Here is a 26,579-nt window from a genome sequence, read left to right as displayed (position 1 = left end):
ATGGATTTTTTTTTTAAGAAATCTAAAAACGGGTTTTCAATTGTAAATCACATCAGGAAATGTTCCTTTTTTAGGGATTTTTTTGGACACTTTTTTTGTTCCTAAAGAGGTTTTAAAGAGTTTTTTAAGCGTTTTTGGAAAACCTTTTTTTTTCCTGAAGCTGCCTTTGGTTGGACAGTGCCTTGGTGTTGTCCACCAGTAGCTTTAAATAAATGACATTCATTTTAGTTTTTTCCCAAAAGGTGTTTTTCAAAAGCTGAAATGGAAGAAAAACGCTCAGAAGACTGAACACAGGATCCGCAGAGTGAATTTACAATGGGAATATATAGGAAGAGTCAAGCTCTATTGAGCGATATTTCCAGCATCTTAGTTTTTTTCCGCTGAGTGGCATAAAAGCTTTGAAAAATTGTGGCACAACACAGAGTTTTGATACTTTTGGTATTTTCATGCTAGTTACTTCCATATCTGCCATGCTGGGTGGAGCTGGGCTGGGACAGGGCTGCAACGAATGTAAAACGCTATTGTTTATCTTATTTATGACCAGCTATTGCATACCCTACCCCAGAAATCTCACTAAAGACCCTGGCTGGAGTGAGATTTCTGTCACGGAGCAAAGAGGGGCACAACACTTCTTCTGACGCATGCACCTCTTCATGATTCAGGAGCATCTGACTCCACCGCAGGCCCTTAACAAAACCGACAAGAAAATCACAGGTCTTAATGAATCGGGTTCTCACTATGTGAAAAGTTCACATTTTGGGGTGTACATTATATATTTTCAAAGAACTGTCAGCTCTCTGTACTGTGACAATTCTCTGTCATTACTGTTTGCTAAAAAAAGGGAAATAAATTACAAATGCGGTGAACTGATGAAAAAAAGTTCCCCAATTATTTTTTGTGTTCCATCTTTACGGAGTTTGTTGTGCAGTAAAAAGGACCTGACAATATTATTCTCCAAGTCAGTGCGATTATGGCGATACCAGAAGTGTATTTTTTTCACTATTTTAGTGCCTTAAAAACCTCAAAATTAAAAAAAAAAAATGGTTTGTACCTTATTTTTGCGTGCTGAGCTCTACTTTTTAATTTTTGGGGTACATATATTGTTTTTATCGATAACCAAAAAGCAGCAATGATCATGTTTAGGTTTTTTTTCCATATGACATTTATTACATGGGCTAAATATTTTTTTTGCTTCATACAGTACATTGGACTTTTATGCATGCAGTCAAACCAATTTTGCTTTTTTTGTAGTCTTTTTACTTATTTTTCATTGGTGGGATTTGAATTTTATGTTTTTTACTGCTAAAAATATTTTTTTAGAACCTTTTTATTTTTTTTATATTGCATCTTATTTTTTAGTCACCATAGGGGACTTTAGCCTAAGATAGTTTGATCACTTATTCTGTATACTGCTAGACTTGAGGATTTCAGTGTATACCAAGATGACAACGGGTGGTATTATGGAGTTTGGCTGCCATGATAAAACATTGGCATTTTGCGATCTCGATGCGGAGTGGGGCGATGGGAGCCCAAAGCTATCGAAATGGTCCCGTTAGCGATTGACAAAAGCATTTCAATGGTTAAACAGCAGCAATAGGAGCTAGCTCCAGTCGCTGCTTTTTAGAGATAGATGTCGACTGTGTAACACAGTCGACATCTGCTACGTATGGAGCAGGCTCAACTCCTGGGCATGTTCCTCAAACCTCCACCCACTCTATGACAAATGTATACCTCTTAATGCATTCAGAAGGGATAACAGAGGAACAACATAATGTAGAGTTTTACAAAATTAGGTCCCAGAATAGCTATTTCTTAAGTATGTACTAAAAGAGACAACTTGTGATTGATATCAAATCCTCTTTAATTTATAAGTCAGCATGCCTGACTTCTGTACCTTACAGCCATTGTCGTGCCCAAGTATGTATGTGTTAACTATCTGTTCTGCAAATTAACCTTTGTGTCACATTTGGTAGCTAATGATGTCTAAAACTGTGCGATTGACCATAAACCGCAACACATTGGGATCGCTAAACCAAACGCGCGTCGTGATTTTCTCTTCTTTATTTTTTCCTTGAGACCCATTGTTCTCCCCCTGTTATTTAATTACTTTTAATTCTACTTTATGAAGCCGGTGGAAATTACCTGGTGTCAGTAAATAAATGTTGGGTGTCTGTAAATTAATAAAATTGTTTGGAAAAAAAAACAATTTCCCAATTCAGGCCTGTTCCGTGCAGCAGCATTTCTCTTGCACGGGACTCTCAATCTCGTTAATTGAGGTGTCACTGATTTTATGTAAATGTATTTCTGCAAGGATTATTTCATTACTTAATCAATATGTCACTGGTCTTACAGAGGTTTTTTCATATACCGGAATTTGGCTGTAATTAGTTCTTTTTTGTTTCTTTATCTCAGTATATTTGCAGAAAGGGACCTATTCAGTAGTAAGGTGCATAACATGGTAATCAGGAAATAGTCTTGACCAATGAGGAACATAGTTATAGGTAGCAGCAAGTCAACATTTTCTCTTTTTTGTGTGTGTGCAGAATATCCTTACAGTGTCTGCAAGTAGAAGGAAGGCTCAAAACAGGGAGAATTTAACCATGTGCAGTAGGAAACTGCTGCTGTGACAAGGAGAAGACACAAATATTAGATCGGATACACGAGGTTAACAGTGTGAGCAGCTTTTTCTTACCTCAGCACTCCTCATGTCTCCAGGATTAGATCAGATAGACGGGGTGGACAGAAGTGTGAGTAGCTTCTTGTTATCTCAGCATTCCTCATGTCTATTTGATCTAATACTGGAGGCATGGCGGACAGTAGTGTGAGCAGCCTCTTCTTACCTCAGCACTCCTCATATCTTCAGTATTAGATCAGATAGATGGGGTGGACAGACGTGTGAATAGCTTTTTTTTACCTTAAAACCTCTGGTGTATCCAGTATTCGATTAGATAGACAGGGTGCACAGCAGTGTGAGCAGTCTCTTTTTGCCTCAGCACCCCGGGTGTCTCCAGTATTAGATCATTTAAACAGGGTTGACAGCAGTGTGAACAGCCTCTTTTAACCTAAGTACCTTGGTATCTCCAGTATTAGATCAGATAGACAGGATGAACAGCAGTGTGAGCAGGCTCTTCTTACTTTAGCACCCCTGGTATCTCAAATATTGGATCAGAGAGATGTGGTGGACAGCGGTATGACCAGACTGTTCATACCTCAATACAATGGTATCTCCAGTTTAGGATCAGATAGACAGGGTGCACAACAGTGTGAGCAGTCACTTCTTACATCAGTGCCCCTGGTAACTCCAGTATTAGATCATATAAACAGGGTGGACAGCAGTGTGAGCAGTCTCTTCTTACTTCAGCACCCCTGGTTTCTCCAATATTTAATCAGAGAGATGTGGTGGACAGTAGTATGACCAGACTATTCTTACCTCAGTACCATGGTATCTCCCCTTTAGGATCAGGTAGACAGGGAGGACAGCAGTGTGAGTAGCCTCTTCTTACCTCAGCATCCCTGGTATCTCCAGTATTAGATCACATACACAGGGTGAACAGCAGTGTGAGCAGCCTCTTCTTACCTCAGCACCGCTGGTATCTCCAGTATTAGATAACATAGACAGGGAGGAAAGCAGTGTGAGCAGCCTCTTCTTACAGCCTCTTCTTACCTCAGCATCCCTGTTATATCCAGCATTAGATCAGATAGACTGGGAGGAAAGCAGTGTGAGCAGCCTCTTCTTACCACAGCACCGCTGGTATCTCCAGTATTAGATAATATAGACAGGGAGGACAGCAGTGTGAGCAGCCTCTTCTTACCTCAGCACCCCTGTTATATCCAGCATTAGATCAGATAGACTTGGAGGAAAGCAGTGTGAGCAGCCTCTTCTTACCTCAGCACCCCTGTTATATCCAGCATTAGATCAGATAGACAGGGTGGATAACAGGGTGAGGAGCATCTTCTTACCTAAGCACCGCTGGTATCTCCAGTATTAAATCACTCTAAAGCCATTATCCTACACATGAAAAAAGGAGGACAGAGCTTCTACTGCACATGCTCACAGGCATCAATCCTATTAGCATTCTAAAACAGGTTTCTTTCACTGTAAGAAGACATAAAATAATGACCTATGTACTATAGTGATTATTATTTTATGCACTAGATTATCTCCCAAGGCAAAATAAGCCTGGTTTGGTAATTAAAGGCATTTATGAATTAATTTATAATGACATTTCTTTTAATTATCAATTTTTTTCCATTTCTGATGAAGCCCTTTGATAAACATGTTTGCCAGTCATGCCCATGAAGTGGCTACCAGACTAGACATAGTCTGTCGTGGCTTTTCTCAGTAGAAATCAATAGAATTGGATAAGAAAAGTCCAATCAGTGTTATTCGCTGTTCTTCCTCATCCACGGGAAGTTGGGTCCCAATCCTCATTGCTGTGTTATCGACCTTGATCAAAACCGTATCTTGGTTTTTCACTGGAGGACAAATTAAGCCTTGTCCTGAACATAATAGGATGTGATAGGAGGTAAGATGTAAAAAACAGTAAGTTCTTCCAGTTGTGCTGAGAAAGAGAAAAGATACGGCATGTAGGCAAAAATAATGTTCTCCGCCTGTGACAGTCCTGGTGTGAGCGATGAACCTTATGTATTATAATTAGGCAGGAAGCGCATCCCGTAACTCAAAACTTAGTTCAGCGAGTTGAAAGTTCTCATTAATTTATACTACTATCATTTTAATCTACCTCTATTACATTTCCCCTTGATGATAGTAAATTTTTTGCCTTTCGTTTTCTTGACCTTGGCTGCGGAAATTGGAATTTGTGGTGATGTTTATCTTAAAGGGAAACTGTCACAGTGAGCAAGTGGTCTGATCTGCAAGCATCATGTCATAGAGCCAAGGGAACTGAGCAGATTCATATACACAGTAGGTTTTTTGGGTGTGGGGGGAGATTTAGTATAACTTGTAACTTTTCTTTAAATTTCTGCTTACTTTGTTTTTAAGAGTCCAGTTTTAAGCTTGATGGCATCCCCAGTGACTTTTGATTAGTTAACTCTGCGTGACATCATGCCGCAAAGATGATGTAGCGCTGAATCCACAGATCATAAAAAGTGTCATGGTTTCTGCCAGGGAGAAGGTGGCAGAAACCCTGATTCCAGCAATATGTCACTTACTGGGTTGTGTGTTGCCGTTTCAATAAAATCAGTGTTTTATCAGCAGGAGATTATCACTACAGGACTAGGTGTCTGATGCCTCCTAGCCCAAACCCCTCCCCCACCACTGATTGGAGGATTTCTGCCTACACTGTGCACCGAAAGCTGCCAATCAGTGATGTGGGCGGGGTTATACACAGCTCAGCATTCAAGCTCTGCTAGAGAAAACTGTGATTGTATCACAACTGCTGCACCCAGTAAACTAAGTGATGCATAGATGGAATCAGGGTCTCTGTCCCTAAATCATGCTGCTGTCAGATTACATATCAAAAAAATGGTAACAGATTCACTTTAAAAAAAGGTCATTTGTATCTCTGTGGCCCCACCATTTGACCGCATGCACTGAGACATTGCTTCAAATAAGCAAAAAAAGCCAATCATGGCACAACCCTGTGATAGCACTTGTGTTACTTGTAGTATAGATTAAAAAAACTGAACATACCCAAACTAATATTGTGGCATAACAACAAATATCATGTGAAAAGCAAAGAAAATGTAAAAAAGGAACTATAAATAAATTTTAAAAATTCCAAAACTAAAGTAAAAGTTAAGGCTTGGAACCTCTAGAACATAACTGCTAATGATAGTCCCTCTACTGTACAAGCCTGCAGCTGCATTATACTTCAAAAACCAGCTTTGTGGTCAGGGCGTAAATGTCATTTTGTCCAAAACCCCTTTAATCACTACACTGAATGGATCAATGTGACTTTATTATTAAACAATATCTAGGGTAAAGTACAGTCCCCATGGGTGTATAATTCGGACTTGTGCATCTGATTCCATACATTACATTCTTACACTCAGGGATCCTTCGTTGCTCATCTATTTTTCAGCAATACCCCGTTCCGTAGGCGGCGCGCTCCCCACGCAGGTGCGCCTCGCTAGCTTGTTATTGTGTGTTGCGCTTTTGTGCGTTTCGGCATTCGTTACAAACAATAGTGAATAATAATCCAGCGAGCGTATACTTTTCCCTACGTGGCGACAGATTGCAGCAAATGTAACATCTTTGTTAGTACACAAGCTATAATAAACGATTTTTAGTTTACAGTCAATTAAGTCCACAGTTCCACTCGGCTGCCTAATCTTAAAGCAGATGTTTATCTTCTCGTAAATTCCTTAATAACAGGCATTATCTGAGCTTTGAGCTCCTCCGGGCAGTGTTATCACACAGGGCAGCTCCGGATCTCTAATAACAGTGTAGCACATTATACATGCAAATCTACTGACATATCCACGGAACGGAAACCACTCTCCACTTCCAGGATATATATATATATATATATATATATATATATATATATATATATATATATATATATATATATATATATACTGTATTTATATATATATATATATATATATATATATATATACATATGTGTGTATGTGTGTATAGATATATAGATATATATACATATATATATATTTATATGAATATATATATTTATATGTATATATATATATATATTATATATATTTATATGAAGACACAAAAGAGCATAGTAAAACCAAAAACACTCAGTTTCAAAAAATCGCAGTAATCCGCAAGTGCTAGTAAAAAGATGTAAAGAACAGGGTATTTGGTTGATACGTTTTTTGCAAAAAATGTATACTAAGCTGCTCCACCAAACATCAAGGTATACCCATATCAGAGCAATCCTAACTGATGTATGCAATCCCTATCTGATGTATTTAAAACCTGATCATCTGTATATTACCTGTGTGAACAGGGTTCAGAGAGGAAAAGTCCATGTGGACATGCTGAGTGGAACAGCTTTTGTGCAGATAGCCCAAGAGGAGTGGTGGGTAACTCCCCAGTCTTGTAGACACAAGAGAACAATTATGGAAACAGGCACACGTGAGCTACTTGCACAGTGAACAAGTCTGTAGGAACATGTTCGCACACCACCAAGAAACTTGAAGACACAAAAGAGCATAGTAAAACCAAAAACACTCAGTTTAAAAAAAATCACAGTAATCCACAAGTGCTAGTAAAAAGATGTAAAGAACAGGGTATTTGGTTGATACGTTTTTTGCAAAAAATGTATACTAAGCTGCTTTCTTGGTGGTGTGTGAAGCTGTTCCACTCAGCATGTCCACATGGACTTTTCCTCTCTGAACCCTGTTCACACAGGTAATATACAGATGATCATGTTTTAAATACATCAGATAGGGATTGCATACATCAGTTAGGACTGCTCTGATATGGGTATACCTTGACGTTTGGTGGAGCAGCTTAGTATACATTTTTTGCAAAAAACGTATCAACCAAATGCCCTGTTCTTTACATCTTTTTACTAGCACTTGTGGAATACTGTGATTTTTTTAAACTGAGTGTTTTTGGTTTTACTATGCTCTTTTGTGTCTTCAAGTTTCTTGGTGGTGTGTGAACATGTTCCTACAGACTTGTTCACTGTGCAAGTAGCCCATGTGTTCCTGTTTCTATATATATTTATATGTATATAAATATGTGTATATATATATTATATATATATATATATATATATATATATATATATATATATATATATCTCATCTGCAACTTGGCTGTAAAAAACACAAACAAATGCAAAGTAGGAAATTCAAAATCCCTTATATTAAAATTTAATGACTTCACTAGATGCAATTTAATTAATTAAAGAGAACCCATCAGCATATTTTTACACGTGGAATTAGATTTATGGCTGCATAGGCGCCCATCTCCCAATAAAGATGATACCTTTTTTGCAGAAATATGATGCGCCAGTACTGAAAAATGTAAGGTAGAAGCCACATGCAAATTATGTAAAAAGTGCACTGTGGGAGTGTCTGTGCACTTGAAAAAAGAATTGCTTGGGTACGCCCTCAATGCACCCCTAGCTTGATTTGTATGTGACTGCTATGCTAGATTTCTCTTGGCGGATCAACAAAGATATTTTTTTATTGGGTGGGGGCAAATGCCATTTCAGCCATAGCGCTAATTATGGACATATGCTACATTAGGAGCTTCAGTTCTAGGAAAAATTGCAAGACTTTACAGCTAGGATTGTTTTATTTTTAGCAAATACCTATACACCTATGAGTGTCAAGCAGCAAAAAAAAAAAACCTGGGAAAATTATATTTCTGGCATAAATATTTAAGGACCTTGAGAGTGGAGGGCAACGGTCAAGCAATAGCTAACCCAGAATGTAATACTCCATCTCACCTGCAGTGGCCGCCACAGGAAACATGTGTCTATTGTAATCTTTCCCTGATGATCCCAGCTGATCACCAGAGATATTTGCAGCTGGACTCCTTGGGGCATAATTTTAATCTTAAAAATGGTTGTTTTTGTAAGACAAACCCTTTAAGGATGTGTATCAATGAAACATTTACTTCATCAAGTTCCATTTAAGCAAGTTTAGGTTACATCTCCAAAGTAACATCTATTATTTATGGAATGTCACGAAATACTAAGGTCCGTCCTTTCTGATATAATGTCAGCATGTTTACCGCCATCACGGTGGTCACAATTTCAGTCCTATATAACAATTTGCTTAAAGTACAGAAAATTGTTTTTTCAATTATTTGAATTTTCTGACCTGTCCTAGCAATATTATTATTATTATTTATTATTAATATATAATTTTTATTTTATTTTTTAATTCTCTCTTTTGCATCCTCCCCTGCCCCGGAGCTATGGTGTGATCAGACCATGTTCCTGTACAGTCAGACACAGCCATTACACGGTACACAGCAGGGGCACATTTATAAGATTATCTCGGCACAGGAACATTTTATTTAAACATATCTAATTGTGGAAGTTATTATTATTCCGAGATCTATTGATTAAAATGAACTTTTATTTTTTGAACCACCCTTTTAAGTAATTTATAAGTTTTTCAGAAATCCACCATCAACGAAGAATATAACAAAAATCATCCGTACTTCAGCATAAAAAAAAATCCCTTAACGCATTTTGGAAATTGCAGAATTATAGTAATCCTGTTTGATGGAATCTGCTTTCCGCAGTCCTCTTCATTGGTTATATTGCTTGTTCTCAAGAGCTTCTTAATTCCCGGCTACTTTGAGAATTGCAGAAGCGGTGCCTCTCTGAAGTCGTATAATGTCCTGGCCGGATGTGGCAGAGAACACTTTCCTTCTTCATCGCACATCAACGAAGAATTATTGTAGGGCAAAAAAACATTATTGCTCCTGTTTATGTTGCTACGTTGATGACTTTGGATACTTTTTGCTTCCTTTCCATAAAAAAATTGTGGTAGTATATATAAATTTTGGATTTTGGTAGTATATATTTTTTGTCAGCTGTCGTAACCTTTTCTTTAAAAAACCCTTTCATTTCTGAAGTGGCTGTCCAAAATTAGAAAACTATCAGCTTTGTTCCAAAAGTATTATTATACTGTATATTTGTATTACTTATGTCTGATATAATAGCTTAGATCAATGTAAATAAATAAAGCTGAGCTGCAGTACCCCACATAACCTGCGGACAAGTGTGGTGCTCTTTTAGAAAGAAAGCAGCCATGTTTTTCTAATCATGCATAAGTCACTCCTTGTGTTTGAATTGTTGAGTTACAGTGGCATGCAAAAGTTTAGGTTAAAATTACTGTTATTGTGAACAGTTAAGCAAGTTGAAGATGAAATGGTCTCTAAAAGGGTTAAAGTTAAAGACGGCACATTTCCTTTGTAATTTAGGCAAAAAAAAAAAATTTTTACATTTTAAAAATTACAATAATGAAAATGGGCAGATGTAAAAGTTTGGGCACCCTTGGAGGTTTGTGTGCTCAGGTAACTTTGACCAAAGTTTCAGACCTTAATTAGCCTGTTAGGGTTATGGCTTGTTCACTATCATCATTAGGAAAGGCCAAGTAATGCAAATTTCCCAGTGTAATAAAAAACCCAGCCTCCTATAACCTTGTGCCGAAAAACAGCAGCCATGGATTCTCCTAAGCAGCTGCCTAGCACTCCGAAAATGAAAATGGTTGAGGCCCACAAAGCAGGAGAAGGCTATAAGAAGATAGAAAGCGTTTTCAAGATGCCCTTTCCTCAGTTCAAAATGTAACTAAGAAATTGCAGTTACCAGGAACAGTGGAGGTCAAGATAAGGTCTGGAAGACCAAGCAAAATTTCAGTGAGTGTTGTTCGTTTGATTGCTAGAGAGAGGCAAATCAGAACCTCCGCTTGACTGCAAAAGAACTTCAGAAAGATTTAGCAGACTCTGGAGTTGTGGTACATTTTTCTACTGTTCAGAGACACCTGCACAAATATGGTCTTCATGGAAGAGTCATCTGAAGAAAACCTCTCCTGCGCCTTCACCATAAAATTCAGCATCAGAAGTATGCAGGATTTAAGGAATAGAATATCTCACCAACCATTAAGCATAGGGGTGGATCAATCACGCTTTGGGGTTGTGTTGCAGCCAATGATAAGAGGGACCATTTTGCGAGTAGAGGGAAGAATGGTTTCAATGAAATTTCAACAAAAGCTGAAGTTGAAAAGAGGATGGTTTCTAGAAATAGAGAATGATCCTAAACACACGTCAAAATCCACAATAGACGACCTCAAAAGGCACAAGCTGAAGGTTTTACAATGGCCCTCACAGTCTCCTGATCTGAATATCATTGAAAATCTATGGTTAGACCTCAAAATAGCAGTGCATGCAAGACGCCACAGGAATCTCACAGAACTGGGAGAATTTTCCATGGAAGAATGGATGAAAATCCCTCGAAGAAGAATTGAACGACTCTCGTCTGGCTAAAAAAAGCGTTTACAAGCTGTGATAATTGCAAAATGGGGTGCTACTTGGTACTAAACATGCAGAGTGCCCAAACTTTTGCATCAACCCCGTTTCCTTTTTGTAATTTTTTAAATGTAAATGATAAACATATTGATTTTTTGCCTAAAAAACAAAGGAAATGTGTCATTTTTAACTTTAGCCCTTTTAGAGATCATTTAGTCTTCAACTTGCTTAACATACTGTTCCTAATGACAGTAATTTTGACCAGGGGTGCCCAAACGTTTACATGCCACTGTATGTGTTATTCTGTGATGTCCAATATTGTTTGTACAAGTATCTTATATATTGTAAAGTGATGTGATATATGATACCGCTATATAAATCACTATAATAATAATTATTAGTAACCCCTTCTCAGCATATACAGAGTGGTCTCAGGAACTGAATTCAGATTTATATGAAGAGGTCATTTTTTTTAACCTGGTGTAAATGCCCTCCTGACATGGTTCTCCTGAATCCGGCTTTATTTTTCTTTTGTTTGTGTGCTTCTCTGTTCCTGAGATATGACCCCATCTTTTCCTATATGTTTGTTACTGAATGGGCGTGGTCCTCAAGAAAACGCCCATAGAGAAGAGGTGAGGGCCACGCCTACTTTGATAACAAGACTAGATTTACATATAGGGAAGAGGAGGCCATATCTCCGGAATGGAGAGACACGGGAACAAAAAAAACAACAACTTTGGATTCAGGGAAACAGCAGCATTTACATTGGGTAAAAAAATACATATTTGGGGCAAGTGACTAGTTCCCCTTAAAGGGTATTTTCATATTAACTTGATTATATAATACCAGACTTAATTTAACCATGATGATGATAAGTATGCCTAAACATTTCTGGGACATGAATTAGTTATAGAAGAGCGAAACTTAAAACCCAAGACATCCAATAAAGCGAATAGGCTACAATCTAATTTGTGTGGGAAAATCCATAGACAAAGATGAATAAAGAGAGCGTAAGCACATCTGATCTGGAACACATTTAGCTTCATATTTGTGAAATTTCAGAGTCCAGTAGTAACCCCATAGTCATTTATTCCCACACATCAGGTTCTCTCATTAAATTATTTTGAGTTCTAGCCACGCAGCACATTCATCTGATTCCTGCAGAAACCGTTAGCTTTGCCTGTGTCATTCGTCTAGGCTTAATACAGTATAATTGGGGTAGTGCAGTGGATTTTAATGCACCTTAATGAAAGGAAATGTGCAGATTTACTCTTGGCCTACAATTTGTCTCTGTTAGCAGGATTACGGCTTTTCCGTACTGTTTGACCTGGGGCAGTTAAGCTGTCATCCTAATAAAATATGTTTTATTTTCTCTATGATCTGATATTTGAAACTTCTTTTTTTTTTGCTATAGTTTTAGAATTTTTAAAAAGTTTACTAAAAAATAAAAAGCAAAAGAGACGTTTCCAAAAACATTGAATAGATAGTTATTTTCCTGGTGAATAAGGCTTATGTCAGAAGCTGATTTGGTGAAATTCTTTGAGGGATGTAGCTATTCGGTCAAGTGCTCTGATGGTGAGATGGGGCACAAGTAGTGAAAAGAGTTACGTACTACTACTTTACATAGTATAGAGAGGTGCCGCCCACCACAGCAGTGCCAGGACAGGCAATCACTTATTGATTGGTGGGCATCAGACCTGTGGGATCTACACCCATCGGTAGAACAGGGAACTTTTATCCCCGTTAGCATGAAATGGCAGAGGGTATGCTTAACCACTGCTCGATTCATTCACTAAGGGTATGCCGAGTGCTGCACACATTTTTTTCCGACAGCCCCATAGAGAACAAATGGAGTGTAAATGGTAAGTCCGACCTGCTGCACCACTCTGTAATGGAGATAAAAGTTTCCCGATCTACCGATCAGTGCAGATCCCAGCAATGAGACCCCACCGATCAGCAGGTTATCACCTATTCTGCGGATAGATAAAGACTTGTTTTAACTGGACAATCCCTGTAAATAACATACAGTACAGTGTTGTGAACTCTGTTCTTGGGCTCCCTCTTGTGGTCACAAGTGGTGCTGAGTGAGTGCTGTCTTTGGGCTCCCTCTGGAGGCTCTTTTTGTCATTCTGCGGGTCTGGGGCTGAGATCAGCTGTCTCGTCATCTGCTAGTTGGTTCCCTATTTAGCTCACCTGGACTTTCAGTTGTTGCCTGCTGTCAATGTATTCAGTGCTATTCTGATTTCTCCTGACTACATTCGTTATCAGTCTCTCCAAGAGAAGCTAAGTTTCTGTTTGTTCATATTTTGCTCATCTGTGTTCTATATGTTTCTTTGTTTATGATGAGTTCTGTCCAGCTTGCTAATATGTGATTCCTCGCTTGCTGGTAGCTCTAGGGGGCTGAGTTTCTCCCCTCACACCGTTAGTTGGTGTGGGGGTTCTTGAACTCTCGGCGTGGATATTTTGCATAGGGTTTTTTACTGACCGCACAGTTTCCTATCTATCTTCTGCTATCTAGTGATTATCGGGCCTCATTTGCTAAATCTGTTTCATTTCTACGTTTGTATTTTCCCCTTAACTCAGCGTTATTATTTGTGGGGGGCTTTCTATATCTTTGGGGTATTTTCTCTGAGGCAAGTGAGGTCTTGCTTTCTCTCTTTAGGGGTAGCTAGTTTCTCAGGCCGTGAAGAGACGTCTAGGATTTCAGGAAACGTTCCACGGCTACTTTTAGTGTGTATTGGATAGGATCAGGATTGCGGTCAGTCCAGTTACCACCTCCCTAGAGCTCGTTCTATGTTCAGTTACTTAGCTGGTCAGATCTGCGATCCTCAGCCACTAAGGATCATAACAGTACAGACCAAAAGTTTGGACGCACCTTCTCATTTAAAGATTTTTCTGTATTTTCATGACTATGAAAATTGTAAATTCACACTGAAGGCATCAAAACTATGAATTAACACATGTGGAATTATATACTTAACAAAAAAGTGTGAAACAACTGAAAATATGTCTTACATTCTAGGTTCTTCAAAGTAGCCACCTTTTGCTTTGATGACTGCTTTGGGATTTCTTGCCTTATAAATGGGGTTGGGACCATCAGTTGTGTTGTGCAGAAGTCTGGTGGATACACAGCTGATAGTCCTACTGAATAGGCTGTTAGAATTTGTATTATGGCAAGAAAAAAGCAGCTAAGTAAAGAAAAACGAGTGGCCATCATTACTTTAAGAAATGAAGGTCAGTCACTCCAAAAATTTGGGAAAACTTTGAAAGTGTCCCCAAGTGCAGTTGCACAAACCATCAAGCACTACAAAGAAACTGGCTCTCATGAGGACCGCGCCAGGAAAGGAAGACCAAGAGCCACCTCTGCTTCTGAGGATAAGTTTATCCGAGTCACCAGCCTCAGAAATCGCAGGTTAACAGAAGCTCAGATTAGAGACCAGGTCAATGCCACACAGAGTTCTAGCAGTTGACACATCTCTACAACAACTGTTAAGAGGAGACTTTGTGCAGCAGGCCTTCATGGTAAAATAGCTGCTAGGAAACCACTGCTAAGGACAGGCAACAAGCAGAAGAGACTTGTTTGGGCTAAAGAACACAAAGAATGGACATTAGACCAGTGGAAATCTGTGCTTTGGTCTGATGAGTCCAAATTTGAGATCTTTGGTTCCAACCACCGTGCCTTTGTGCGACGCAGAAAAGGTGAACGGATGGACTACATGCCTGGTTCCCACCGTGAAGCATAGAGGAGGAGGTGTGATGGTGTGGGGCTGCTTTGCTGGTGACACTGTTGGGGAATTATTCAAGATTGAAGGCATACTGAACCAGCATGGCTACCACAGCATCTTGCAGCGGCATGCTATTCCATCCGGTTTGCGTTTAGTTGGACCATCCAACAGGACAATGACCCCAAACACACCTCCAGGCTGTGTAAGGGCTATTTAACCAAGTAGGAGAGTGATGGGGTGCTATGCCAGATTACCTGGCCTCCACAGTCACCAGACCTGAACCCAATCGAGATGGTTTGGGGTAAGCTGGACCGCAGAGTGAAGGTAAAAGGGCCAACAAGTGCTAAGCATCTCTGGCAACTTCTTCAAGATTTTTTGAAGACCATTCCCGGTGACTACCTCTTGAAGCTCGTCAAGAGAATGCCAAGAGTGTGCAAAGCAGTCATCAAAGAAAAAGGTGGCTACTTTGAAGAACCTAGAATATAAGACATATTGTGTCTTAATTCATAGTTTTGATGCCTTCAGTGTGAATTCACAATTTTCATAGTCATGAAAAAAACTAAAAATATTTAAATGAGAAGGTGTGTCCAAACTTTTGGTCTGTACTGTATATTCACAAATAGGCCTTGTTTTTATTTTGTCTCTTGTGGATGAAAGTCTAGTTTCACAGTTGGGTTTTCCCAGTTGAGGTTAGCTACATGTCCTTTCTGTATGACTATATGACCAACCTGCACCTCTGTACTAGCGAAAAGGGATAGCAAGCGACCTGAAGGATCACACCTGCTCTTCTCCCTTTCGAAGGATGTTCGGATGACATCAATCAGTACCCATGGATGGGCCCCGATATGCATTCTAAGACTGGGGGTCATAAGATGGCATCATTGAGTACCCATAGACAGGCGCCTAAATTTAGTCTACTTTAACAATAAGGGGATTCTCACCTATGTCCCATCCTGGCTATATCCCCAGCATATGCCACAAACGTCTGATAGATTAGGTTCCAATTTTTGGAAACCAATTCTATATGGAAAATGGGATCCCATCACATGTCATTTGCTCTTCAATTTTTGGAGCTTCCAAGGAAGTGAATGGCGAGAGAGAGGCACATTCACGGCCACATCTCCTCTGTCATCGGCACCAGACATGGCCCCATTGTTGAGATGCAGGTGTCAGTACAAGTATCATACATTTATGATATGTTCTATGACATTTTGAATTTCTCTGTATTATATTCTCTGTTTGTTTTTTAACTTTAACAATTTCTTCTTTCTTTTGTACCAGGCACCACAGAATACCTGAACGAACAAGTGTTCAAAGAACTGCGTAATACAGGTAGGTGCCGTGACCTGAAAGAGTACTGAAGTTTTGTTTGCAAGTTGGTGGGAATCAATTCACTGGACCTGGTCCTTTGACAAGGTAAAAAATCTGCAGCTACTAGACGGAAGCCCTGAGAAGCACCTCCTACCTGATAGCATGCCCTCCTCCTCTTTGGATTAGCCAGCCTGGCGTAACATCATTTTGCAGCACAGGTGGCATTGCTCCCAGTCAACTAATCAAAAGAGAAGCCGCGGATGCCATCAGGTAGGAGGTGGTTCTCAAGGGTCCTGTCCAGCGGACACAGATTACTGACATGACCGATGGACCAGGTCCTTCGTATCGTCCTTTGAATCGATTTGTACCCACTCTAATTAGCAAATTCTGGTTAGTCTCTTACAAGTTTGACATGTTGATGTAGATGTTGTTGCCCTGTAGTCAGACATAGAGCTTTTTTCATTAGGTAGTAAGTTTAATTTTATCTTTAAAGGCATTGCCCCAAAAAGATAACCCACAAAATAGCGACGAAATATAGCAGAGTTGAAGGAAGCCTTCTAAAGCAATATAAAGTACTTTATAATACCAGAAAGACAACGTAATCCTTGACAAGCGTTTCGCATTAGCTTCTTCAGATGGGTTTTGTGGGGGACATGTATGAAGAGGAATGTTATAGTGACATTTCTAAAGAAGTGATTTTAGCTCTAACGAGACTTCCGGGTTTGGCTTCCAGTGTAGCGTCAGACCGACTGTCTCCGACACATCAGAAAAGAATTGTAATTGGATTTTTTTAATATAATCGTGATTAAATAAAGATTTTTGTATTATTATAGCAGAAAAATCTGATTGTTGTGTAGAATTGTATTGACATTTTTGGATAGACTCAAAATGTATTGGCTAAACTTTTATAGTGTAACTTAAAGTAATTTTCATGATCTCACAAACAGCATGTTATTACTACCGAGATGTTCAGCTTTTCCTTCCTGAAAACTATACACAAAGTGCCAGCCAAAAATATATGTGCTTAATTATACAACCACGTAAAAGCTTTAAAAATAATAGCAGATGTTCACTCATGTATATCTACTGTGTAATAATATATATATATATTGATGAAGATTGAGAGACCTGAGTAGTCTCGAAAGCTTGCAGTTTGTTACCATCTTTTCTGTTAGCCATTAAAAGGTATCAACCACTGAGGACTCTCAATTCTAAATATTTTACTGCAGTCATAGAATTATTCACCCCGTAAAGACAAGCATCTTTAGTACTTACTAAAGCTCCATTGGCTGTTTTGACCTGCTGTTGACGTGATGCATAGTAAGACACCAGTTTCTTCAGTGTTCCTGGGGTATTTTAGCTCATTTTGCATTGGCAATGGGTCTCTAGGTTTCTCATTTTCTTGGGTTTGCATGCTGCAGCCCATCCTCTTCAAATCCCACCAAAGATTTTCTATGAGGTTCAAGTCAGAGCTTAGTGAGGGCCGCTCTTCCAGGACTCCAGCCTTGGTGGACTTTGAGTTATGACGGAGAGAATTGTCCTATTGGAATGTCCAATGGCGGCCAAGGTTCAACTTCCTCACAGAAGACATGGCGTTTTCTCCTAGAATTTCCTTATTCTTGACTGAACCTTGCCCTCTATACATGTGGATTTTTCCAGTGTGAAAGTACAGCAGCCGAAGACCATCACTGGCCATTTACTTTCCTGGCATTTGATGGTCATGGGTGTTTGACCACCTGCCTCTTCAGGAATCCGGTGGTGACCATGTCTCCCTGCTCTACAGTTAAGGATGGCAGTGACTCCTGGTGGACCAATCCAAGAGCCCCTCTACCCCCTGATAGCTATGTTACTGCCTTAGGCCGGTGGCACACTTGCGAGTGCAATGCGAGAAACTCACTCATCAATACCCGGCACTGCCGCCGGTGGTTCAGCTGCATAGAAATCAATGCAGCCGCACACTCCGGTCCTGAGTGCCGGTGGCAGTGCCTGGTATCGGTGCAGGGGTTTCTGTAATTGCACTTGCAAGTGTGACACCGGCCTTATACATATTATATGTTTAAGGGCAGTCTCACTAATTCCGGTACCGGAAACAATCAGTACTGGAATTATCCGTGTCCGTGTGCCCCTACGTTTCTTGTGTACATCAGTGTGGCACACTTGCGGCACACGTGTGCCGCCCGTGTGCCCACTGGGTACCACACGCACCGTGCTCGGTACCACACGTACCAGCATCTGGTGCTGAAGCCGCAATTCATATCTTCTCTGCAGCAGCGTTTGCTGCAGAGAAGATATGAATAATAGTGTTTAAAATAAAGATCTATGTGTCCGCCGCCCTCCCACCAACTGTGCGCCCCCCCGCTGTTCAGAAAATACTCACCCGCTTCCCTCGTTGTCTGTCGGTGCTTCCTGGTCTGGCCGCGGCTTCCACTGTATGCGGTCATGTGGGGCCGCTCATTTACACTCATGAATAGGCGGCTCCACCCCTATGGGAGGTGGAGCCGCATATTCATGACTGTAATCGGCGAAAAAAAAGTTACAGATCTCAGAAAATTATGACGCAAACCAATTTTTATTTTTTATTTTTTACAGATTTACATTTGTTTTCACCACTAAAATAAAAAAAATGGATAATTAGGTTGTCCGGTCATTTTTACAGCATGATAAATGCTGTAAAAACAAAACCACAAAAAACAATGGCGGAATTGTGTTTTTGTTTTTTTTTCTCCATTTTAAAGTACTTGGATTTTTTTTCTGTTTTTCAGTACATGGTAAAATGAATGGCGTCAATTAAAATTAAACTTGTTCTGCAAAAAAAAAAAAAAAAACATGCTTTCATGGTGACAGAAAAATTAAAGTTATGGCTCTTAGTAAAAGAGGAGAAAAAAAACGTGCATAAAACAACATTAGCTGCAGTGGGAATGGGTTAGTACTGTAGTATACCTTTATAGAGGAAGTCACATTTTTCGAATTGATAAATAATATAATTCCTGGCTGCATGTAGCCACCACTAGAGGATGCTATCTGCATGCAATATAATACAAGTTTCACTAAACTCACGAGAAGCTGAATAAATCTGTATGTAGGTAGCTGTCCCTGCAGGGGAAGCGCTATGTACCATGTCCGCCCACCTCTCCATACTCACACTACTAAACACTGCCCCTAAGGAGCTTTGCAGGTACCCACGTTAAATGAGTCATTAATACTGAAGGATGAGGTACATAATTGTCAGTGTCTGCAGCAGCATCTTACAAAGCACATCTTACTATGAAAAAGGTGACATTTACCCTTTCTGCTGAGTATATAGTCCCAGGTTTTATCTTGGGATCTGCTCCGCTCTGCAGATGTTTCTCGCTGATTTCCTGCTCTCATCATTCATTTCTTATTAATTTCAAGTATTACCATCTCTCAGTTATTACATGTATTTGACAGCCCTGCGTGTTGTAATTACATAGATGTTTTTTTTTCCTACCTGCTAATCTTTTGTATAAATCACAGAAATATGTATAAATGAACATTTGCCAATAGAATTCAGTATCACCATCGACGTTTTTATGACCTCGGGCAACCATGTAAGGTCACGATAGGCACATAAGAAGAGTTACATAAAATGTGACAATTTTCGGGGAAGGAGGGGGTAGATTATGAATAACAATTAATGAGAGGAATGTTGTATGTTTGCCAGTATTAAGAAAGTACTGTGTGTATGGAGACTGTTTGGTGATAAGTATAGGGTTTGTTTCATTATTGTGTTTGCACTTTTTCTTCTAGTTTGTGTTGTTTTTCATTTGTCCCCTTTGTCTAGTCTTTGCTGTTTTTCTCTTACTTTTTGTGTGACCTTTTATGTCTAGTTTTTGCTGTTTTTATCCTGTTTTTCATTTGTGTCTTTTTTGTCTAATTTTTGCAATTTTACATTTGTGCCTTTTTTTGTCTCATTTTTGTTATTCTCCTGTTTTTGATGTGTCCACTTTTTGATTTTTTTTGTCTAGTTTTTGCTTCTTTCGCTTGTTTTTTTTTAATTTGTATCCTCTTTTGTCTACTTTTTGCTGTTTTTCTCCTGTTTTGATGCGTGACTTATTTTTTTTTGCAATTTTTCATCTGTACCCTTTTTGTCTGGTTTTAGCTGTTTTTCTCCTGTTCTTAATTTGTGCCATTACAAACAGAGTGATCAATTTCACGTGTTAATTTCTGTTCATATTGATGATTATGGCTTACAGCCAATGAAAACCCAAAGTCATTATCTCAGTAAATTAGAATACTGTATAACACCAGCTTGAAAAATGATTTTAAAATCTGAAATGTTGGCCTACTGAAATGAATGTTCAGTAAATGCTCTCAATACTTGGTCGGGGCCTCTTTTTGCATCAATTACTGCATCAATGCAGCGTGACCTGGAGGCGATCAGCCTGTAGCACTGCTGAGGTGTTATGGAAGCCCAGGTTGATAAAACACAGTGGACCTACACCAGCAGATGACATGGCTCCCCAAACCATCACTGATTGTGGAGACTTCACACTAGACCTCAAGCAGCTTGGATGGTTACTCTCCACTCTTCCTCCAGACTCTGGGACCTTGACTTCCAAATGAAATGAAAAATTTACTTTAATCTGAAAACAACACCTTGGACCACTGAGCAACAGTCCAGTTCTTTTTCTCCTTGGCCCAGGTAAGACGCTTCTGGCGTTGTCATTGGTCATGAGTGGCTTGACACAAGGAATGCGACACTTGTAGCCCATGTCCTGGATACGTCTGTGTGTGGCAGCTCTTGAAGCAATGAATCCAGCAGCAGTCCACTCCTTGTGAATCTCCCCCAAATTTGTGAATGACCTTTTCTTAACAATTCTTTCAAGGCTGCGGTTATCCCGGCTGCTTGTGCACCTTTTTCTACCATACTTTTTCCTTCCACTCAACTTTCCATTAATATGCTTGGATACAGCACTCTGTGAACAGCCAGCTTCTGTAGCAATAACCTTTTGTGGCTTACCATCCTTGTGGAGTGTGTCAATGACTGCCTTCTGAACATCTGTCAAGTCAGCAGTCACCCCCATGATTGTGGAGCCTAATGAAACAGACAAAGGTTTTTGTTAATTATTCTAATTTACTGAGATAATGACTTTTGTGTTTTCATTGGCTGTAAGCCATAATCATTAACATTAACAGAAATGAACACTTGAAATAGATCACTGTTTGTAATGACTCTATATAATATATGAATTTCACTTTTTGTATTGAAGAACTGAAATAAATTAACTTTTTGATGATATTCTAATTTTGTGAGAAGCACCTGTAAGTACGGTATGTTAATTAAAATAACAATAAGTGCAACTTGGAACTTGACCCAATATGTAACTCTGCCATTTGCATGAGGCCTTAGACAAGTTTTTAAAGTAGCTTACTGACAAAAAGAGACACTGGCCCAATTGTAGAGAAAAGTACTTGATATATGAATTAAATACTGAGATGAAATATGGCTGACTCTTTACATCGGCAAGAACTATTTTGAGTAACATTATTATTGGTGTTGGAGGAGAGGTCGGGCTCACAATTTCCGTTTTAGTTCATCTCCATGGTGTTGGACATGACTGAGGTCGGGGTCACGTTCTTCCACACAAAACTCCCCCAACCATATCTGTAGGGATCTTGTGTACTGGGCACAGTCATGGAGAATCGGAAAGGGCCTTCCACAAACTGTTTGTGACACAGCTGGAAGCTACAATTGTCCACAATGTATTTTGCTGAAGCATTAAGATTTCTCTTCACTGGAACTAAGGGGCCGATGCCGATCCCGGAAAAGAACTCATATTATTATTAGTGTTGAGCGATACCGTCCGATACTTGAAAGTATCGGTATCGGAAAGTATCGGCCGATACCGGCAAAGTATCGGATCCAATCCGATACCGATACCCGATACCAATACAAGTCAATGGGACTCATGTATCGGACGGTATCCCTGATGGTTCCCAGGGTCTGAAGGAGAGGAAACTCTCCTTCAGGCCCTGGGAACCATATTAATGTGTAAAATAAAGAATTAAAATAAAAAATATTGCTATACTCACCTCTCCGACGCAGCCTGCACCTTACCGAGGGAACAGGCAGCGTTGTTTGCTTAAAATTTGCGCTTTAACTTCCTTACGCGAAGTCCCGGCTTGTGATTGGTCGCGCGCCGCCCATGTGGCCGGGACGCAACAAATCACAGCAAGCCGTGACGTAATTTCAGGTCCTTCAGGATTTTAAAATTACGTTCCGGCGTTGTGATTGGTTGCGTCGCGGTCACATGGGCGACGCAACCAATCACAAGCCGTGACGTCACGGGAGGCAGGAGATGCACGCATTTTAAAATGCGCGCGTGTCCAGCCTCCCGTGACGTCACGGCTTGTGATTGGTTGCGTCGCCCATGTGACCGCGACGCAACCAATCACAACGCCGGAACGTAATTTTAAAATCCTGAAGGACCTGAAATTACGTCACGGCTTGCTGTGATTGGTTGCGTCCCGGCCACATGGGCGGCGCGCGACCAATCACAAGCCGGGACTTCGCGTAAGGAAGTTAAAGCGCGAATTTTAAGCAAACAATGCTGCCGGTTCCCTCGGTAAGGTGCAGGCTGCGTCGGAGAGGTGAGTATAGCAATATTTTTTATTTTAATTCTTTATTTTACACATTAATGTTGTTTCGATACCGATACCCGATACCACAAAAGTATCGGAATACCGGTATCGGAATTCCGATACAGCAAATATCGGCCGATACCCGATACTTGCGGTATCGGAATGCTCAACACTAATTATTATCCCTCCTCCACCAAATGTTACAGAGGACACAATGCAGTCAGGCTGGTATCGTTCTTTTGGTATTCACCAAACCCAGACTCATCCATCAGACGCTAGATGGAGAAGTTTGATCTGTCACTGCACAGAACATCTTTCCTCCAGAGTCCAGTGGTGGCAGCTTTACACCACTTCACCCGAAGCTATGGATTGTGCTTGGTGACGTAAGGCAGCATGCAGCTGCTCCACCATGAAGCTCCCAGAGGGGGTGAAGTGTTTGTGCTGATTTTATTACCAGATGAGGTCTGGACTCTGCAGTCATGGGGTCAGCAGAGCTTTGGTGACTTTTCTGCCATCTGCTCTTCAGCACTCAGCCCCCGCTTTGTAATGTTATGGGGTCTCCACTTTGTGGCCGAGTTGCTGCGGTTCTTTCTTTCTTAATAATATCACTCACAGGTGATGGGGAAAGATTTAGGAGGGAAGAAATGCCATGAATGGACTTGTTACCCCGGTGGCTCCTATTACAGGACCGTGCTGGTATCAGTGATCTTTACCGCCATTCTGTCACACATTACTAAAGGCAGGCAGCATGGTGAGAAACCAGAGATTGCATACTGAGGCCGAGCAGTCAGAGCTTATACACCAGGGCAGAGGGGCCGGATGTTATATAGTGGGGTCAATGAGACTGAAGGAAAAATCGGTGAAGTCTGTCCCAATATGAATATATAGTGTAGAACGAGTGGGTGACGAGATCTGTATGGCAGCACACCATGGAGCCGCACAGCTTCCATGCACTGCTGTACACACTTTGAGCCTATGTGCATGAACCCTGAGTGACAAGTCACTCAATAAGACACCTGAAGTCATGATTATATGAGATAATATTGCTTGCAACTTGGCATTCGACTGAAGAGTTCACCAATTTATTTCTCAAGAATGCCACAGAAACACACAGAAGTACAGTATAGTGGGCACCGCGGTATTAATCGATGATGTACAGATTTGTGCTGTATGCAGACTTGGACTGGCCCACAGGAGGACAGGAGAATCCTCCAGTGGGCTGCCACTGCGCAAGATTGGGCCAATGCCCTCTTTTATGAGCAGTACTTGCCACAATATACTTGAATCGCTATGTACAGACAGAGGGGCATCTTATTCATTTAACAATCTACCCAGTTCATTGCTATATAAATTTATGATTGAGGATAATGTGACATTTGCATGTAGCTGAAAAGTGGGACCCTAAAGTTGGTTACTGGTGGGCCCTTGGCACTCCAGTCCGACCATGGTTGTATGGATCCATAATACGTCAATTCCTTCTCTTAAGATACACCACTTGCTTTAGTAAAAGGTAAATGAACCATATAGCACAACTATCGATTGATTTGGTCTTGGTTAAGATGCCGGGAAGACAATCTTCAGATGTTTGTCTCATAATCTGCTCCTACACAGTTACCGGGCTGAGCGGGCTAACCGTTTCTTAAAACCGTAGAGTGAGAGGCATTTGTCAGTCGAATTTCTGACAGTTGTTTGCACAGGAGCTGCAGTCATACCGCTAATTGTTCCATAATAATACGCTTAGGCGTGGAGGCAGGACGCCTTAGCACGAGCGCACAGGCATTTTGCTGCCTGTTTTGTCACTAAGTACAATTCCTCTCCCACTTGGAGTTCTCATATTTAAAGGATATGTTTGACAGAAGGAGAGACAGATTTAATTGATACAAAGAGAAAATTAAATCTTCACAAGTGAGACATAGAAGAAAGGCGATTTTTTTTTTTTTTGGTATTTTTTTTATTTAGTGGATTCTGGAGAAAATTCACGTTCAATATTATTACTTTATTGCCATAATCATACCCCCTCTATAAGACTCTTTGTGGAAATCATAGGTTCTCAATGTCAATCTGTTTCCTGACTCTGAAAGCGCATTTACTTTTGCAGTAATTAAACTTTCCATATAAATATAGGTGTAACCGCATCATTAGCAGTTCCTCTACTGCAGGGTTGCACAACTCTGGTCTCTGGTACAGTATATGGACACCTTTTGGGCTTTTTTTTTTACTTAAGTGCTTGTAGGTTTGGATGAAAATCATTTTTGCAATTGGGTTTCATTTGCACTCTGACCTCTATCAGTTCTATATTGCACTGTCTGTTGATGGCTGCAGAATGAGTTTATTGAGAATCTATGATTGAAGTCTATAGCTCTTTTCTTTCTTCTTCTTCCTCTTCGTCTTTGTTCTCCCCTCTTCCTTTTCTTTTTCGTACAGCTCCTTTATTCTTCTTCCTCTTCTTTTTCTTCTTCTTCATTCTCTTTTTCCTCCTCTTCGTCTACTACTTTCTCCTTTTCATCTTCTTCTTCCTCCTCCTCCTCTTCTTCTTCATCTTCTTTTTCATTTCTACCCTTCTCTTCCTCCTTCCACCTTTCTCCTCTTCTTTTTAATCTTCTTCCTCCTCTTCTTCTTCCTCATACTCTTTTCTCTTCTTCCTCCTCCTTATCGTTGCTCCCGCTCCCTCGTCCTTCCCCATCCTCCACCTTCCTCTTCCTCCTCCATCCTCTTCCTCCTTCCTTTTCTACCTCCTCATCTTTTGCCCTTCTTCCTTTTCTTCCTCTATCCTCCTCTTCGTTCCCGCCTTTTCTTCTTCCTCCTCTTCTTCATCCTCTTCTGCCTCTTATTCCTCATCCTCTTTGCTCTTCTTACTCCTTCTTATCGTTTCTCCTCTTCCTCCTTCTTCCTCATACTCCTCCTTCCTCTTCCTCCTTCTTCCTCCTTTTTCCTCTTCCCCCTCCTTCCTCTTCCTTCCTTCTCCTCTTCCTTCCTCCTTCTTGTCCTTCCCTCCTTCTCTTCTTCCTCCTCTTCTTTTATCTTCTTCCTCCTCCTCCTTTCTCTTACTCATCTGACTTATTTTTTATCTAGACAGCCCCTTTAAGCCGTATATATTTATTTGGATTTATTACTATTGAGCAAGCTACATCATGCAGCTTTTTGTCCTAAATTATTTTACTGGTAGCGATGCTTAGCGGTGGTCTATTAATAGTCAACATCCTTCATTAAAGAGCTCTTGCCAAATGTAAGACAATGCACGTTTCTGTATCTTTCCAAGCAGCAGAAAAACAATCCTGAAATATAGAAAGGAATGAAGTAAAGCAGAGGTCGATATGCCAGCGACTGAAGATCTGGGAGGGGGTGCTCAGAAGGTGTAATGGAGGGTGCGCCAGATATGGAGGAGGTTGCGGAATGAATGCAGGCGGAGGGGAACAGAAGGATGTTTCTAGCAAAGTAGCAGCAAAGTGAAGTGATTGACAGAGGTGGGGGAGCAGGCAGGCCTGGAGCTCAATAGACTGGCACAATGGAAAGTCCTTGTACCAGAGCTGGGGGCGAGAGAGCGCACAGCATTATCTGAGTGAATCCATTCCTCTCGTCTGGAACAATTGCAAATTGTAACCTTTGTGCATGCAGGAGAACAGGCTTGTTCTTACACATGTTGCTGTCATACTCATATTAGCAGTAATGGATTTTCTTTGTCAGATGGAGGCAGTTCTGTATATGAGGAGATAACACTGCTGGCAATTTAAGATGTGTGTAACATGACGACTCATTATGCGGTTTAATCAGGAAAGACAACCGAATCTTCGAAGGATGAAACCTTCTTACTTCACCTTACAGTGCTCCTTGTGAGGCTGGCGCTTCATGGCATCTTTGGCAACATTGGCGATTAACATTTTATCGGTTGCGATACTTTGCAGTTGCAACATCACTCACTTGCAATATCCTGCATTATCGCAGTGGTACATTACAGCATAATGCACAAGAGCGAGGTTGCATTGTGTAATGCAAAGCACCGCAACCGTGAC

At 40.4% G+C, this 26,579-nt stretch overlaps 1 protein-coding gene across 5 annotated transcripts in view; it reads left to right on the top strand.

Moving 5' to 3' along the window:
• The window catches only part of LOC143805813 (leucine-rich repeat and fibronectin type III domain-containing protein 1-like protein), a 797,917-nt gene that overhangs the window by 485,536 nt on the left and 285,802 nt on the right, over positions 1–26,579 (top strand). For all 5 annotated transcript variants that reach the window (XR_013221333.1, XR_013221332.1, XM_077285501.1 and 2 more), the window contains exon 3: positions 15,937–15,987. The gene's annotated coding sequence lies outside the window, so the exon portion shown is untranslated. The remainder of the gene's footprint in view (positions 1–15,936; positions 15,988–26,579) is intronic.

The sequence above is a fragment of the Ranitomeya variabilis genome, chromosome 2, assembly GCF_051348905.1.
Source record: "Ranitomeya variabilis isolate aRanVar5 chromosome 2, aRanVar5.hap1, whole genome shotgun sequence".
Classification (NCBI taxonomy): Eukaryota; Metazoa; Chordata; class Amphibia; order Anura; family Dendrobatidae; genus Ranitomeya; species Ranitomeya variabilis.
Note: the sequence above shows the minus strand (reverse complement) of the source record. Positions and strands in the feature narration are given on the sequence as shown.